This window comes from Podarcis bocagei, assembly GCF_964188305.1.
Source record: "Podarcis bocagei genome assembly, chromosome: 8".
NCBI lineage: Eukaryota > Metazoa > Chordata > Lepidosauria > Squamata > Lacertidae > Podarcis > Podarcis bocagei.
Genome location: NC_138133.1, coordinates 58760242 through 58777765, shown reverse-complemented (window position 1 = coordinate 58777765; position 17524 = coordinate 58760242). Strand labels below are relative to the sequence as shown.

At 40.0% G+C, this 17524-nt stretch overlaps 1 protein-coding gene across 10 annotated transcripts in view; it reads left to right on the top strand.

Moving 5' to 3' along the window:
- The window catches only part of NCOA2 (nuclear receptor coactivator 2), a 131412-nt gene that overhangs the window by 33657 nt on the left and 80231 nt on the right, over positions 1–17524 (top strand). Inside the window, exon 3 of one of the 10 annotated variants that reach the window (XM_081204338.1) lies at positions 9956–10110. The exons of the other annotated variants lie outside the window; for them this stretch is intronic. The gene's annotated coding sequence lies outside the window, so the exon portion shown is untranslated. The remainder of the gene's footprint in view (positions 1–9955; positions 10111–17524) is intronic. 10 annotated transcript variants of the gene reach the window in all.

The window sequence follows — 17524 nt, the reverse complement described above, 5'->3', positions numbered from 1 at the left end:
TTTCTGATTAGGGATAGTTCAGTTCGTTTCAGGATCCTTTCGGTAGCTGGGGTTTTAGAGTGGAATTTAAGTTGGAAGCATGTGGGAATTAAGTTGTTGTCTCGGCAGTTGCGTAGGAACAAGAGATCACATAAGATGGTGGCTCTTCGGATTTCTAGTTTCTCGTAGGTTCTTGTCAGCTGGAAGGTTTCCTCCCCGTAGAGGTGAGATATTTGCTTTCGTAGATTTTCACGGGTACAGGAATGTAGGTTTTGGTGTCTTCGGGTGTCTTCCCGTGTAAGAGTTGGGGTGTCTAGGCGACGTTTCGACGAGGTCTCACTCGTCATCTTCAGGCTGGTGCTTTCGGCTTCTTGTTACTAGAACAGAGCAGGATCTCAGTGTTTGAGTTCCTATAAATACTGTTGAGGGGGTGTGGTGTATAGCCTCCAACGTTCTGGGCAGAGAGGAAGTTCCTAGTTCCTTTTTTGACGGCATTCTTGTGTTCTGCGATACGTGCATTTATTCGTCTGTTTGTTTGTCCAATGTACGTGGCTAGTAACAAGAAGCCGAAAGCACCAGCCTGAAGATGACGAGTGAGACCTCGTCGAAACGTCGCCTAGACACCCCAACTCTTACACGGGAAGACACCCGAAGACACCAAAACCTACATTCCTGTACCCGTGAAAATCTACGAAAGCAAATATCTCACCTCTACGGGGAGGAAACCTTCCAGCTGACAAGAACCTACGAGAAACTAGAAATCCGAAGAGCAAATATCTCACCTGAAGAAATCTACGAAAGCAAATATCTCACCTGAAGATGACGAGTGAGACCTCGTCGAAACGTCGCCTAGACACCCCAACTCTTACACGGGAAGACACCCGAAGACACCAAAACCTACATTCCTGTACCCGTGAAAATCTACGAAAGCATATATATATATATATATATATATATGTGTGTGTGTGTGTGTGTGTGTGTGCAGGATGGATTGATTTAAATCTAGCTGATTTTAAAATTATTTTGATTGCCAAGAAAAGTAATGGTTACAGTTTCAGCCTCCTTCGCAATTACCCGACAGTAAGCCTCACCGAATACAGTTGGACTTGTTTCTGACTAACCATGGACAGTATGCTCTGAAGTGGTACACACTTTGAAAGTTCTGCATTCAGAAACACAATTTTCCCTACCTGTTGTTTTCAAGATAATTTTCCAGATACACATCCAATTTAGTTGCAAGATTTAATTCTGTCCCCAAATAGAAGAAAAAGGTAATGTAGGTAATTTCCATCATTAGTAATATTCAGAGTGAATTTATTGAAATCAGTGGACTTAATATACTTGAGTCCACTGATGTTCATTTTGTATTTTCTGAATATGCCTTAATGGTGGATATCACCCAATATTTTTTGCTAACTGCATATACATGTAATTCCTGTGAGGTTTTATTGTGGCCCTTGTACAGTGGTAATTGTTTAATAAACTTTCCCACTTTCCCAATGTAGGTTCAATTAATGACCTTTGAACTACATTGCTTGTAGCTCTCAAAACTGGAATTATTTCGTTTGCTCTTATTAATCATTAATGAAACCCTTTACAGCTCTTGAAAAGCTCTGAGAGTTTACATTAGTTTTTAAGAGCTAAAGCTTCTCTTACTAATTAGCTTCCTAAGCCAATTAGAAGATTCATTTTACACTCTAGTCAAAGCAGTTTCATAGTTTGTTTAGCTTTTAGCAAAGCTTTTAGCAAAGGTCGTATATAGTTTGCAAGAAAGTCAGATGTTTCTGTTTCTCCTTCCTCTATATAATTCTCATTCAGCTGTTATGAAACTGAAAAATGCACACTCATCAGAAGCAAAGTGCATGTGAAAATATAATCATTTTTAGTGTCCACATGTTTCCATCCTCCAGTTTGTTGCAATTCTCCCCCCTCCTGCAACACCATTAGGACAAGTCAGTAGTTGTTGGGTACTCAGTAGTCAATTTTGTTTGTCAGATTGAACTCTAGTTTAGAAGAAACAGTGATTTGTGAACAAGCAGTGTGCTGGTTCATGCTGCTTAAATGTTTCCACTTTGGTTCATGCTGCTTAAAGGCATCCATTTTCTGCTCCTGTTGTAGCTGTACTTTGCATGAAACATGCCAGAGCGTGGCTTGCCATGCTTCTGAACCCCGCCTTGTGGTTCCCTTCTTCCTAACAAACTATGAGTGGTAAGCCAAGGTAAAACATTAGCTTTGTGATAGGCTAAAAGCTTGCCAGAATAATTTACAAAGTCTTCACTAACTGGTGGAAAACATCCAAAGAGTATCCCAACTATGCTTCATGGGGTGCAGTGTTCCATAATACTGAGGAATCCACTCAAAAGGCCTTCTCTTGTTCCAAGCTACTATGCTTCCACCATCAATGGGACACAGAAAGGGCCTCTTCACTTAATCTTCATGAGTGAGCAAGTTGTTACAGGATGTGGTGATCTTGGATGCCAGCTATTTAGGATTTTAAAGGTAATCATAAACACTAAACTGTGCCTGGAGACAGATTGGCAACCCGTGCCAAGATAGAATAGGTGTCATATTGCCCATGAGTGAGAACCTACTAATATCCTTGCTGTTGCATTCTGGATCAACTGAAGACTTGTGCTCTTTAACTACATCTTACCTCCTTAGGAGATTAACTGCTGCACTATCCTAAACTGGGCAAAAGCACTCCTGGCCACCAATTGAATAACCATACTGCAAGATATACAATCCAACGCACCACATGACGCACCTGACCATTAGATGCACCTAGTTTTTAGAAGGGGAATGCAAATGAAAACAATTTTTTTTTTTTGCTCAGTGCTCCCTTTCACTAGCCATGTGGAACATGTGTGCAGTTCTTGCAGGCTTTTCCCCAGGAGGGAGAAGGGCAGCCCATCACTGCCGGGCTGCCCTTCTCCCTCCTTGGGGGAAAAGCCCCCAAGAACCGCACACATGCTCCACATGGCTAGTGAAAGGGAGTGCGGCTCTTGGGGACTTTTCCGGGAGGTGGGGGAAGGGACTGAGGGGCTGCCCTCTGTCCCTTCCCCCACCTCCCACAAAAGCCAGCAAGAGCTGCACTCTCTTTAAAGGGTGTGCGGCTTTTGCGTGCTTTTCTATGAGGAGGGAGAAGGGACTGACGAGGCCTGAGCAGGAGCACCTTTGCTTTCTTTTGATTAAGCTTCAGTTTATTAGCTTTCATCATCAAGCCTATTCCTGCCTCCAGGAACTGATTGAAAACATCAACAGCTTCCTTGGTATTGGATAAAAAGAAGAAATGAGCTGCTTGTAGATGTTAAACACTATGGGGGACATCATTGACCCCAACTATGGAGGACCACACATTGATGACCAAGGAATAACATCATGTTTTGAAAGAGGCTCCTGAGGAAGGCCTGCAACCAGCATAAGAGAGTCCCACTTTCCACTGATATAAGTATTTTTAAAATAACAGATGCTTGCTCCAGTCTTCCACAGGTGTAGCATCTGTGTATGGAGGATTAATTATAGGGCATAGTTGCCCTGTTCTCTCCACTCCCTTTGCATTAACAGTGAGTCTGCAAGCAATATACCAGGCCTTTGCAGGAAGGCCTGTTTGTGCCTCCATCATATTGGAATTTGACAGAATGTGGGGACTGTGCTGTTGTGTTCTGATCCACAATTCTGTTCCTCAACTAAGCAGAAATACAAGCCGGGGGGGGGCGGCGGCGGGGGGAGATATTGGAGACATGCACAGACATGCCCTATCTACTACCATCATACACCCAGTGCAGGGTGCATTGCGCAAACCAACCAATACTTTGGGTCGTGGAGGAGCAGAATGGGAATTGCAAAGTGAAAATTCTAATCAAGAAGTCTGAACAGGTGTGTGTGAAGTCAAGAGTACTACTTGAAAGGAGGCAGAAGTAGGAATGAGGGTGGACTAGTTTAGATCAAGAAAGAAAAGGCAAGTTCTCCGCCCCTTGCAGTTCTGTAATTGGCTAGCCATGCAACTGGTGGCCAGGATGTGTAAGTTGGCTGTCATAAGATGGGTTGACAGTGCATTTGCACAAAGCTTGCACAAGTAGTTCAGACCTCTTAATTTGTAATCTACATATGCTGGATAAAACAGCATGCAAATGTTCCAAGTATAGCCCCTGGAGTCTTTAGGCAAAAGGCTCACTGATAATAGTGCTGGGTATGACTATGACTTGAGACCTTGGGAAACCCCTGTCAGGATTAGATTGATTGGTTAATTTTATTATTAATTACAAGCGTTTGTGAATCACGCTTCCACTCAAATGCAAGAGATGTGCAACAAAATTCTAAAACAAAATATTTGGCGGTTCTGTATGTCTCCACACACATCTGCTTACTGTTTAATTCTTGAGGCTTACACCTGTGTGTTGCTCCTGTAGTGCCAACATTCCCTGGAATAATAAAATTGTAGAATTGGAAGCAACCCTGAGTATCGTCTAGTCCAACCCCCTGCAATATGGGAATGTGCAGCTACCCCAAATCGGGATCGAACCTGCAACCTTGGTGTTATCAGCACTACCATAGGAGCTTGCAGCCCTTGGCTTCTGCAAATAGATTGCCTCTGCCATCAATAGAGAGGTGCTCCTCCTACACCAGCAGGGGACCCATTTCCTTGATACATAGAATGTAGTATCAAATTATAGCCAAGAAATAAAGCTGTACTGTACTTTGGTTTTATAAAGAGTCACACATACTGCCAAAGTCTTCTGTACGTGCCTTCTTTTGTTTTCTTCATAAGGATATTCACGAAACAGAATGAGTGGGAACTTGTGGCAGTCTTCATTGTCACGTTTACCCTTTCGGACCTTCCCACTAATGCAAATGACACTCATTGGAAACAGTATCTTCTAAAGTTACTGATAAGCGACTAGCACTGCATTTTTGTTGTATGTTTTGGGGATACACTCCAAAATGAATTACATTCCCAGGACTTTGAAGACTTGCTCAGCAGAAAAAACAAGTGAATGCTCTTTTTTAAAAAATTAAAGTTGGATTGTTTGAAAGAGAACATGGGGCTTCTTAAAATTCAGCCCAAGTTTAATTTTAACTTTTTAAAAGAATGATTAGGCACAAAATTTTTAGGATTGCCCATACTTTTCCTTGTCTGGATTTACGTATGTAATGATACTCATGAGATGACTCAGTTGCTTGAAGATGCCCTTTCACCATATATAGAAGCAAGCAGCTGGCAAAGTCCTTTTTCTCTACTCATTTTATCTTTTAAGTTAGCTTCTAATTTTAAATACAAAGAAATATAAACTGCTGTGAAAATGAGATGTCCTGCTAACCTTACTGGGAGTGATAAAGTAAACTGTATGTCATGCACAGGTTCTTTAGTGTTAGAAGTCAGTAGTTGCTTACATAGACCCAATGTTGTTTTGTTGTTGTTATTTCTTGTCTTGTATTTCTGTTTGTACAAACTAGGATGGATTCCGATGACCATCAGTTTTTCACATGATGAACCTGGTTGGCTGAAATTTGAATCATGAGTTTAGTAACTGAGTCTGCTTGTTAGTTGCTCTTGCTGAGGGAAACTTCGTATGTTTTAAACTTCATTTGTGAAAATTGTATTGTATTGAAGTATTCAAGCAGTTGCTGCAACCCTAACCACGTCTCCTGAAAAGTAAATCCCATTGAATTCAATGTGACTTACTCCCCAGTAAGTGAAGTCAAGATTGCAGCCTTAGTTTCTCTATTAGTTTTGCATTTTGTCTTATTTGGGCAGAGCGTAAGGCAGCATACAATGGCGTTCCACTTCATTTTCAGAACAGGTAGGTTAGGCACAGAGTTCTCATCCCAAGTTCCTCCTGTTAGGATTATGGCTGAATGGGCTTTTGACACCACTGCTTTTGTAGGATAAGAAATTATTATTGGTGTGTTCTTATTACTTTCAGCAATTATAGCTGCAATCAGCATGTGTTTAGTGTGTTTTGTGGCTGAATTTATGTACATAAACTGAGCATAAAATAACTCCCTATTATACCTACTATTCTCAGCAATTCTTGCCTGTAGTGTGGTGAGACATGATTGTGCTGGCTATATGGCTGTGGCTTACTGCCAAATATGAGGGAGGTCATCCAGGATTATGGCGCTGCACAAAATGCCTTTTGCCTACTCATGAGGCTGCTTTGGCAGATAACTGCACACTCAAAAAATAAAAGAAAAAGAAATCAGCCCAAGAATACCCCTCTGTGTTTGGGTTTCCTCCATTTCTCTGAGCTAAAACAATACTATCTAAGCAGAAATGGAGTGCTCCTGTTTTGGTTACAACTTGGGCAAAATACTCTTTTGACAGCTGCCTCATATACCTCTGAGGAATCTGATAGTCAAGCTTTAGCCTGAGGGTGGCATTTCTCCCAAAGCAAGGCTCAGTGACTATTGAAATTGGTTAAAATCCAATTTATACATACTTAGTGATGTGAAAAGATTCATTAATTGTCTCTGTCTGAGTCAGAAAGGATAAGTGTGTTCATAGCTTTCTGGCTCACGATGATGAATTTGTTTTTTGTTTTTTTGAGCTGTTTAATGTGCTTTATTTATTTGCAGCATTTATACCTCCTGCCCTTTGGGTAAAAAGGCTGTCAGAGTAGCTTACAGAAAATCAGTCCCTGCTCTCCGACTCACAATCTAAAAAGATAGGACATACTAGAAAAAAGGGATAGGAGAGAGGAGAGAAAAGCAAGCTCAAGCACAATTTCTTAAAGTTTCATTTATTACAGTTCCATACAATGTCTTTGGCGGTTCTGGGTGTCTTGCCCTTGACAAAGAGCAGTCTGTCCCCGGACGTAGCCCCTACCCCACTCAACACATCAGATCCACAACCAAAGCAGATGACAAAGTCCAGACTGGGAGGACAACACAACTCCTGTCATATAGTCCTTTCTTCAGACAGCTGACTTGAGGGAAATTAGAATAATCACATGAGGTAGCTTGATGGTGGCTTACTCTAAAACTTGTGCATTAAGGTATAATTTATCCCTCCAGGCTATACTTACCTGTCCCCCAGGAAAAACCTTGTGGTTTGGGGCCAGTGTTTCAGAATGTGTTGTGTTCTCATTTTGTATTTTAATGTTGTGAACCACCCTATGATCTTTAGGTGAAGGGTGGTATACAAATTTTAACAACAGCATACAGTGGTTTTCAACCAGTGTCTACCTCATAATTTATACAGTGGTACCTCGGGTTACATACGCTTCAGGTTACAGAGTCTGCTAACCCAGAAATAGTACCTCGGGTTAAGAACTTTGCTTTAGGATGAGAACAGAAATCGTGCTCCGGCGGCGCAGCAGCAGCAGGAGGAGGAGCAGGCCCCATTAGCTAAGATGGTGCTTCAGGTTAAGAACAGTTTCAGGTTAAGAACGGACCTCTGGAACGAATTAAGTACTTAACCTGAGGTACCACTGTATTTGTGTTGTGGTGCCTATTGAATTTGGTGGTATATTTCAGTAATGGGGAACCCCTGGCCTTCTGGATGCTGTTTTAAGGTAAAGGGACCCCTGACCATTAGGTCCAGTCGTGACCGACTCTGGGGTTGCAGCGCTCATCACGCTTTATTGGCCGAGGGAGCTGGGGTACAGCTTCCGGGTCATGTGGCCAGCATGACTAAGCCGCTTCTGGCGAACCAGAGCAGCGCATGGAAACACCGTTTACCTTCCTGCCGGAGCGGTACCTATTTATCTACTTACACTTTGACGTGCTTTTGAACTGCTAGGTTGGCAGGAGCAGGGACCAAGCAACGGGAGCTCACTCCGTCGCAGGGATTCGAACCGCCAACCTTCTGATCGGCAAGTCCTAGGCTCTGTGGTTTAACCCACAGCGCCACCTGCGTCCCTCCTCCAGCTAAAATCATCCCTCAGCATTAGCCATGCTTGGAGGAGCTTCTGCAGCAGGGAATCCATCAGCACCTCAAGAGCTACATGTTCCTCATTTACTAAATCAATGAAGATAGTAACTTTTCAATTAGGGAAACAACATCAAAGTTAGTTAGAAGTGAGTGTTCCAGTTTGCGAGTGTTCTTTGGAACCCGAAAGTCCGACAGGGCTTCCATGGCTTCCGATTGGCTGCAGGAGCTTCCAATCTTGACAGGAATAGCCAAACCTCTGTGGCCCATGCTCTGGTAACCTCTAAGTTGGGTTACTGCAAAGTGTTATGCATGAAGCTGCCTCTGAAGACTGTTTGGTAACTTCAGCTGGTGCAAAATTTGATGGCCAAGTTGCTTACCAGAGCATGATTATTTGAGCATATAACACCGATCCTGGCCCGACTACACAGGCTGCCAGTTAATTTATGGGCCCAGTTCAAAGTGCTGGTGCTGATCTATAAAGGCTTACACTAATCAGGACATTAATACCTTAAGAACTGCCCCCGCCATACGAACTGACCTGGAACCTGTGATTGTCATCCAAGGCCCTTCTCCATGTTAACGATAATAATAATTAATAATAATTAATAATATAAATTTGTATGCCACACATCTGACTGGGTTTCCCCAGCCACTCTGGACAGCTCTCAACAGAATATTAAAAACACAACAAAGCACCAGACATTAAAAACTTCCCTAAACAGGGCTGCCTTCAGATGTTTCCTCTCCCTGAGGAGGTTCCTGGGGTGACAATACAAGAACAGGCGCTTTCTGTGGTGGCTCCCTGTCTGTGGAATGCTCTCATCAGAGAAGCTTGCCTAGTAATTTAATATAAATATCATATATAAAAAGAGAGAAGCTTGCCTGGCACCATCATTACATATAGGTGCCAGGTGAGAGCATTCCTCTTTACCCAGGCCTTCTGCCATTACATAACATATAGCCTGTTAAATTGGGGGGCGGGGGCAGAGAGAGACTGTTATAATCATTATTTTATTATGCTGTGTATTTTGTTTTTATTATGCTGCGTAAATTATGTTCTTAATGTTGTACACTTCCCTGGGATCTTTGGATAAAGGGCAGTTTCTAAATAAGAAATACATTAATAATAGCATTTACTTATTTAACAGTTAATTGAATGTAGCTTGTAGAGCAGCAGTAGATCTCTGCGTGTAGATGTACACACACATACACAGCTACCCGTGTCCACATTTCATAACCCAGCTTCTCTTTATTCCTTTACCTGGGACATTTCTAGCGTAAGAATAGTTTCTAACAGGAATCTATATGTTAATTCCTGCCCAGTGTACCAAGAAAGAAAGAATGGAGTATTTTCTGTATGTATGTCTATTCTGGAAATGTAATAATCAGACAAGAGGGAAATAGAATCCACTGTATCTTGAACTTTTTCCTTCCATTTTATTTTCATTTATATTCACGCTCAGGTGATACGGATTGTGAATATGGTTCAAATTCTATTAGGATTTATTTATGTTGCATCCCTGTCTAATTGCAAAATGGCCTTGCGTCCTAGTTTCAGGGTAGTGGCTCTAGCCTATAATTGTTGCTGTTTGCTGCTTTGGGTGGGGTGAGAGAAATGTTGTTATACTCAATCTTGTTGGACAGCATTCTCTGGTTCCAGAGAAGGACTCCCTTAGTCTTTTTCTTCAACTTGCATTTCTCCTTAGAGTTGTATCCCCTCCCACAGTGTCCCAGTTCTTAGTAATAATTTGGCCTGAATTCTGTTACAACTTGGACTCCGAGGGAAGCTGGCTATTCAAATATCAGTGCAGCATTATCAACTGAGCAAATTCCACCTATTTGAATTATTCATTAGCTTGATCGAAGCATCTTTTTACATCGTGGCTCCCACCCCTCCCCAGTTGACTGCTTAACACTGTTTTCTTTAATTCTTAAATCATTTGTCTTGTTTTCCTCCCTTGATTGTGTAAATAAAAGGTTTTAAGATTTTGATTGTGCCTAGTTTTGATTCAGCACAACCATGTTCTGGAACTGAAAGTGATGAGCAATTTTCCAGGCCAGTGTGCCTTGCACTACAGCTTCATTTCTCTTCTTTCTTCATAGATTTCCTAACCCCGGGAAAAGAGAGAGAGGTCATGCAGATCTGTGTTTGCTTTTGACTTGAACATTTTTCTTTTTCTTTCGTAAGTGTAGTGGTTTAATATTCATGCTTTTTCCTCCAAAAACTAAAACAAGTGGCACACAATTTATTCCCAGAGGTGAGTTTAAACCTGTTTGTTACCTTTTTGTTCTATAGTAAATATCTTCAGAGTTGGATCTAAGTTTGAACTAGGTCAGGAAAATGACGACTGCTTTTTTGCTTATACAAAGTCTGGTCTCCTGAAATGTTTTTCTGTTCTTAGGCAAACAAAACTGGTGCACAAGTTCTCTTGCTTCAAAACTTATGTGAAAGTATAGAGAGCAAAGTGAGGAGTACTGGGTTGTTTCAGGAATATAATGGAATCATGAAGTTATTGTGAAAAGTGTCATTGTGGAATTGTTTTTAGATTCATTTGTGGTTTGAAGTAAGCAAAAATAGCTTCACTATTTTGGATTTCATTTTCAATGAAATATTTATAGTAAATGTTTATCTGGGTCAAGCATCAGCTTTTTGATGTGAAACGTGACATCACCATGCAGTTTGCTCTCTTATTAATACTTTCAGTGCTTCCTGACCAGTGAGTTTTCCTGTCAAGCTGCAAGGCAATTCTTGTTAGCTGTTCAGTTTTTTTTAGTACTGTTGGGTATGTGGATATGCAGATCACATTTCCTGTCAACTGTTTTTCCTTTGAGAAGTGTTTTGTTTAACCTTTCCCTAGTGGCAAAAATACCATTTGTGCTCTATCATGTTGCTGGTTGCAAGTTCCATACACTCTACATCTTGAATGGGGCAATAAAACATGAACTTGTTCAATGCTATACTTTGTGGTTTAAAACAAAACTGAAAATGCTTCTAGCATGATTACCCACACGTTGTCCTTTAATCTAGTAACCTCTAAAGATGCAAAAGTTAATTTGAGATAATATAAATCAATGGCTTCTTCAACTTCAACTTGGTGTTGACGAAGGCATTGGGGTTTTTTCTAGTGGTTGATTGTACAATTCCCTTTGTAGTTCTCTGAAAAAATAGGCTTCATGCTAAGGTGCTGCTGCTAACAGATTGCAAGATAGTCCGCCTACACAAGGCTGTTGGTATCGGAATTATTACAGGACAGGTTTTGACGCCCAGCCTGCCTCTGGTCCCAGTAGACCTAACAAGTGAAAATGATATTCTGATTTTACTTTCCTTAACATAAATACAACACAGTCTGCATAATTGAGTACATAATCCTGGGGTGTATTGGTGGCCCCCTCTCTATTCTTGTGATAATAAGCAATATAAATGCATATACTAGAGAATTCTATATGTGTTCATTTCTTTGTCCCTTTAAAGATGGAGCAGAGAATAAGTGTTGCTAAGACAGAGGGGAAGAATTTGGGCTGGCTGTGACACTGCCCCCCCCCCCCGCAATACTGGTGTGGAGTACTTGCCCTACTTTAGAAAGTAGTGAACAATATCATGTGACTTAATCGCTGGCTATTATATATTACATTATTAATATCTGAACAAACTATGCTAATTACTATTTGACCTGAATTAGGAACTCTCTAGCCGTTTCTTTAGCTCTTTTCTATCACACGGAGATTGCACTGAGCCCGTCAAATTGCATAGAGAGTGTTGACAGCATTTTTACTTTGTGGCGTTTTGCTGGCTTACATTTGAAGATTGTGATGATGAACAAATAGGTACCATGAACTCTACAAAAGCAAAGAGTCAAAAAACCGAGGAAGATCTGAAAGCTGACATTTCAGCCTCCTCTTGCAGCATGGGTCTTGTGTACTTCAGAATATTTACATAGTATGAGCATTCCTAAATGTTTGAATCCATATGCATTCCTTTCCTGTGCGACGTGTTCTATTTTTATATTATTATTTTTTGCAGTAATACAGTTTCTTTAAATTTGTAAATTTTACTTGGATCAGCATGCAATATGGTAATGCTGAGATATACAATGTGTGCATTAGTACTCTTCTCCAGGTTGTGTACTTCAACAGTTCAGTTTTTTCCTTTAGAATATATTCTGGAGAGGTCTTTAAGGAGCTGTTTGAAAACAATACTAATATTATTTTATCAATCCATTGTGGTACAAATGACTCTTAGAATTCATTCAGATATAATGTGAACAGCACTCTCTCCAACTGGGATTTCCAGCAACTGATATTCAGAGGCATGCTGACCCTGACATCAGTGGTTTTGTGGCAGTGCTCTACATGACCCATTTAATTGTGAATGTTTGCCTGGATGAGCACATAGATGAACTTGGGGGCACTGCAAGTATTCCATGACCATTTAGGAACTTTATGCATAGTCAGTAGATTGTCTGGTAGAGAATGGCACACCAATTACTTGGGGTTCCTGTACTGTGTGCCACAGATAAATAGAGGATCATGGGAGTTAACTTGGATTGAGTAATTATCTGCAAGGAGAATGCATGTAGTTGCTCACATTCTCATGATCATTAATACATCCACACAACTTACTAGTGAGAGTGATGTTCACTACCACCTGTGATATTCTGTGGAAATAGATGATTTGTTTTAAAACAGTTGTGGTCCCTTTGTTATCTGGATTCTTATGACATTTATTTGTGCCATTGGCTGTTGCAGACAGGAGTGGAAAAAGGTGCAGTGTAATGTCAGGATGTATGTAGGTTTTTGGCACAGTCCTGTGTTTTATACACAACACTTAGTTTTACCCGCTGGTTCATAAACATAGACCATCATTGATTTAGAAAATAAAAGATTCATCATACTCAAATGAAGTTGGCTTGCTGGTGGCTGCTTGCATTGAAGACGCGTCTGCAGTGAGCAGGGATTTCCCCCCACCTACCCCCCACCCCATAGGATTATTTACCTGGAAACAATATTGCCATTCCATAGACCTTTCAGTTTGTGAGAATGTAATTGAGTTAACAATTGTTTTTAAAGAAAGCATAGCAAGTAATTTTTACAAAGATCTGTTCTAAACTGTACCTGACATAGACACATATTTGTTAATCCATTTTAAAATATTTTTAAATTTTGAATTGTGTTTAGACAGCATTTCCTTCATGCAGCTTCAGGCCCAGCATCAGCACAAAACTCCCTTGGGCAGGTCCTGGGATCCCAAAGTCCGAGCTGGACCCATTCTGTAGTGTAATTTGGGCCCCATGCACTGGGTGGCTAGATCTGATCCACGCTTTAAATTTGCTATAATGATCTCAATGTAGCACAACACTGGAGTATTGTAGAAAATGGATCAGATGCCAATTTCTGATTGCCATTAGTCTCCTATTAGTAGTTAAGGCTTCAGGGACCCACCTGAAGGGGAGATCATGAGAGGAACTTTGAGAGACAGGGTTTATTTTTCTTCTTTGAATTGCTCTGCTCAACTATACACATCAGTAAACAGCAAACCTATGGAGCTACTTAAGCTCCTAGTATGTTAAGGGGAGAGGATGACAAGTAGTTACTCCATTGTACCACCCAGTTCACTCTCTTGGAATGTAAAGTCAGTCCGGTGATTGGACATGGAATTACAACATAAAAAGACAACTACTACTAACTCGCAAGGTATGTATTCTTAAACTGTGTGGGATTTTTCTGCATAACTATCCGACTCTTAACAAAAAAAATGCTTTGAGCGTTGGTAAAATATTAAACATAGTAACACCCCCCCCCGGCTTGGTTATGATAGGAGCAGTACTGTAAACTTATGGCTTGATATTAGCAAATGGAACTATATAAAGCACCTACAGATGGCATGATTTAACATACCACCAGCCTCTCACCCTTTCAAAACTATTATGATTATATTACACCATGTGCTCAGGAGACATCAGTAATACAGCATGCATTTTCAAGTAGGTTGTTCTAATTTTTGTCTGACCATTAAGAGGTTTAGCAAACAAACAAGCAAAAAACCTACACTTCTGTAGAATTAATTATTTCCTGGCCACTTTGCCAAGCTAACCTTTGAACAGAAGATCATTCTGAACTGAATGAATGGACAACTAACATTTACTGTATACTGTATTCCAACTCTGATTCTATGATTTGAAAACATTGGTAGTCTTCTCTAATCCTAGTGATTTGCAAGTCCAGGAGTTGTTTTGATTCTCTTTTATCAAGAGATCTGAGAAATTACTGTGCCTTACTTACAGCTGGTTAATAACCTTGCTTTCACCTGCTCATGTAACTGTTGTAGGAGAACACTTGTGAAAGATCCAGGGTGGTTTCTTTGAGCAATAGGTGAAACCAGAAATCCGTACTTGTAGAAGCTGAGCTGTGACTTTCTTCCACTGTTACACTGTTTGCATGAATAGACCATTGTAGGAGCATGTATACGTGCAAGACAGCTGCTAAAAATAACACACAACCAATTCTACAGCCAAAATTTTAAGCAAATTGTGGATTTCAAGTGCATTTTCTTCCAGAAGAGAAGACTTCTTCTTTTATAAATGTGTCTGGCATCTAGATGTTACTATCATTAGTGGGTGCTTCTTGGTGTAATGTTGGGACCATCTGAAAAGACAAAAGTGTTTGAGTAAGTTAATTATATATTTGGCAAATCTGACTAGTAATGTACATGTTCTGCATTTTATCTTCATGTATTTATTAGGCTGTTAGTGCATAGGAGAGAAAATATTGCAATAATTGTCCTTCTCCCATACAAGCTTTTTTTTTTTTAAGGGATGCCCACACATTTTTAATTACCTTGACTAGTCTGGTTATATGTTCTGTTCGGTTTATGAGTCAGCTAGTTTCACCTTCACTCTCCCAACTGCGTTGTAATCAGAAGTGGGGGGGAATGTATTGACTGTTGGCTAATTACATCTGTAGTTGTAATTTCTACTGGAAGTTCTGTTTTAGCCTCAGAATGGGCCTCGTTTCACACACCAAAGGATTTTTTTTATTTTTTTGAAAAAAATCATGCTGAAGCCTGTACTAAGATTAATTTAATTCCTGTAAACACGTCTCCTGAGACAAATCACTGCTTTTTGGCCATGTTTGTACCTGTCCCAGAAAGTTGCTGCTGAAAGCTTTCAGGCAGTTGCCTTAAAGGCTTATCATAGGAACATGAGTACAGTCTCAAAAGTATTCTGCATTCTTCTGTACACGAAAAATCTACAAAAGTGGAGGGAAAAACAGATGAGATGGAAGCTTAAACAGAAATTACTGATAATGATTTTGCTGACAAACTTCTGCATAATAATTTTAAAGATCTTTATTGTTATTTTTCCATAAGAAACATGTTACAGACCTATGCAAATGTGGAATATAGTAGGAGTGATACATAACCCCCCCCCCATATATATGAAAAAAAATGAGAGGAACTAGGATTTAAATGTGTAATGCAGCTTAGTACAATGAAAGCAGGGGAAGGTTAACAAAATTATTTTTTAGAAATTTCATGAAAATTGGAAATTCTCTGAGGGATTAAGTAATTAGTCAGAAGATGGAAAATGAATTTTTGAAATCCTTGAAAGTGAAATTTAGTAGTAAAGCATTGTTAATGTCCTTCCTATGCACATGTAGCCCTTCTGTAGCAGTTGCTCTGAATATGTGCATTGAACTGTTTTGTATGTATTGATTTGGGAAGTTGCAGGTACAGTGTTTGGAGAAATTGAAAATGTTGTAGTTCTGTAGTCAAAATGGTTCATGCTGAGAAACCTTTAAGGATGCCATCCTGTATGCCACTGGTTCTCAAACTTTTTTTATCTGGGCCACTGTATCAGAATAAAAAAATTGCTCATTCAACACTGAATTTTTTTATTGATAAGAAATAACAGTACAAAACAAAAATAACTCCCAGCAGTGCTTGATTTATAACGTGGTACACAGCTACTTTATAATATGATCATAGGTTCCCCCAAAAGTATAAAATAATGAAGGTACATAAGAACACGAATCAATCCCAAAATATAATATTGATTGTCCTTGAGTCTTGCCACCACACTTGCCAACATCTCTTGCCACATCCATGTGGCATGCCTCACCTTTGAGAACCACTGCTGTATGTACTTACTTGGAAACAAGTCCTATTGAACTCAGCGGGTCTTGCTTCTGAGTAGAGAAGTATAGGACTGTTCCGCTGCTAGAGTACAACCATTGGTTAAAGCTCATGACCTGTTTTGCAGAGAGGTAAACCACAAGCCCGGGTTCAGACATTATTCTTAATTGTGGTTTAAAGTAGTGTGTGAGAGTTGGCTCTGTTCTTTTCTAATTTTATAAAACTCATGCTGTAGGATTATGAGCTCAAAATCATGGCTTGTATCATATAGGATGCAAGGCTTTCTTCCACCTGCCTTGCTCCAACCTCTATTATCTGCTTCTCGATTTTTGTTGTATTATTTTAGGTACTGTGGCTTGCCATTGTTTTATTGATTATAGTTTAGAAATTATTTATCGTAACTGTTAAGAGTGAATTTCTGTTTAACTTTTATATGCTGATACTATTATTTTATACTATTCTAAAGATTGTTACTCTTTTGATGTAGGTTGCTTATTTTAAAGTTATGTTTTATTATCACATTTTTGTATTGCATTAGATTGTTATAAGATGTACATTTTTTGTTTCTTCAGCTTGTAAACCACCTTGAGTAAGATAGAAAGATGGTATACAAATTAAAAATGATGATAATGATGCTGATGATGACCAAAGGCTCCTCTAGTCCAGCACCCTTTTCTCGCACTGGCCAAGCAAGTTGATAGAGGAGCCCACAAGCAGCACATGAGTACAATAGCACTCTTCTTCAGGTTCTCCAGAAACTTGTATTCACAGGCATACATTTTATAATACTGGTTCTGTTCTTTCCTTACTTTCTAAGATCAATCTGAAGCCTTGTGAAAGACCCAGTGGAGTTTTTAAATGTGGCATGATAATGAGAATTCTGGTTTTCAGTGAAGATCATATATGGGAAGAGCAGCTTTGGTTCTTAAGCAGTGCCTGGAAGATCTTGTTGGGGACAGTGTTAGTTTCAGGCAAAACAGAAGTGATAGGGTTGGGAAATCCAACTTCAGAAGTAGATAGTCAGCTGATGATTGCTGATGTGGTTTTCTAAGGTTTTTGCATCTCAAGACTACTTCTGAATGCGCTGTTAATAAGCTGCAACCAGGCCTGCATTTTATTTTCTTCCTCTGATTAATTGTGCCTTCATCTGGAGAGAATGGGTTTAGCGTCAGTCACCTGCACCTCACAACTCTTCAGTTGACTACTGTAGTATTCCTATTTGAGAAGTTTTTAGAATAGCTATTGGTGCAGACTGCAGCAACCTATCTAATTCCCTATAGATTTTGTGGATTTTCCTGAGACAGTACCTATATTCTTTAAGCATGTGTGTGTATATGTACGTGTGTGTGTGTGTGTGTGTGTGTGTGTGTGTGTATCTGTAACAATAAATCCCTGTTCTCTCCATTTCTAGAGCAAGCCAAGGTATATGTTTCTAGGTTACATGCATGCAATACTATGCATGTTTATTCAGAAGTACAGTGGTGCCCCGCAAGACGAATGCCTCGCAAGACGGAAAACCCGCTGGACGAAAGGGTTTTCCG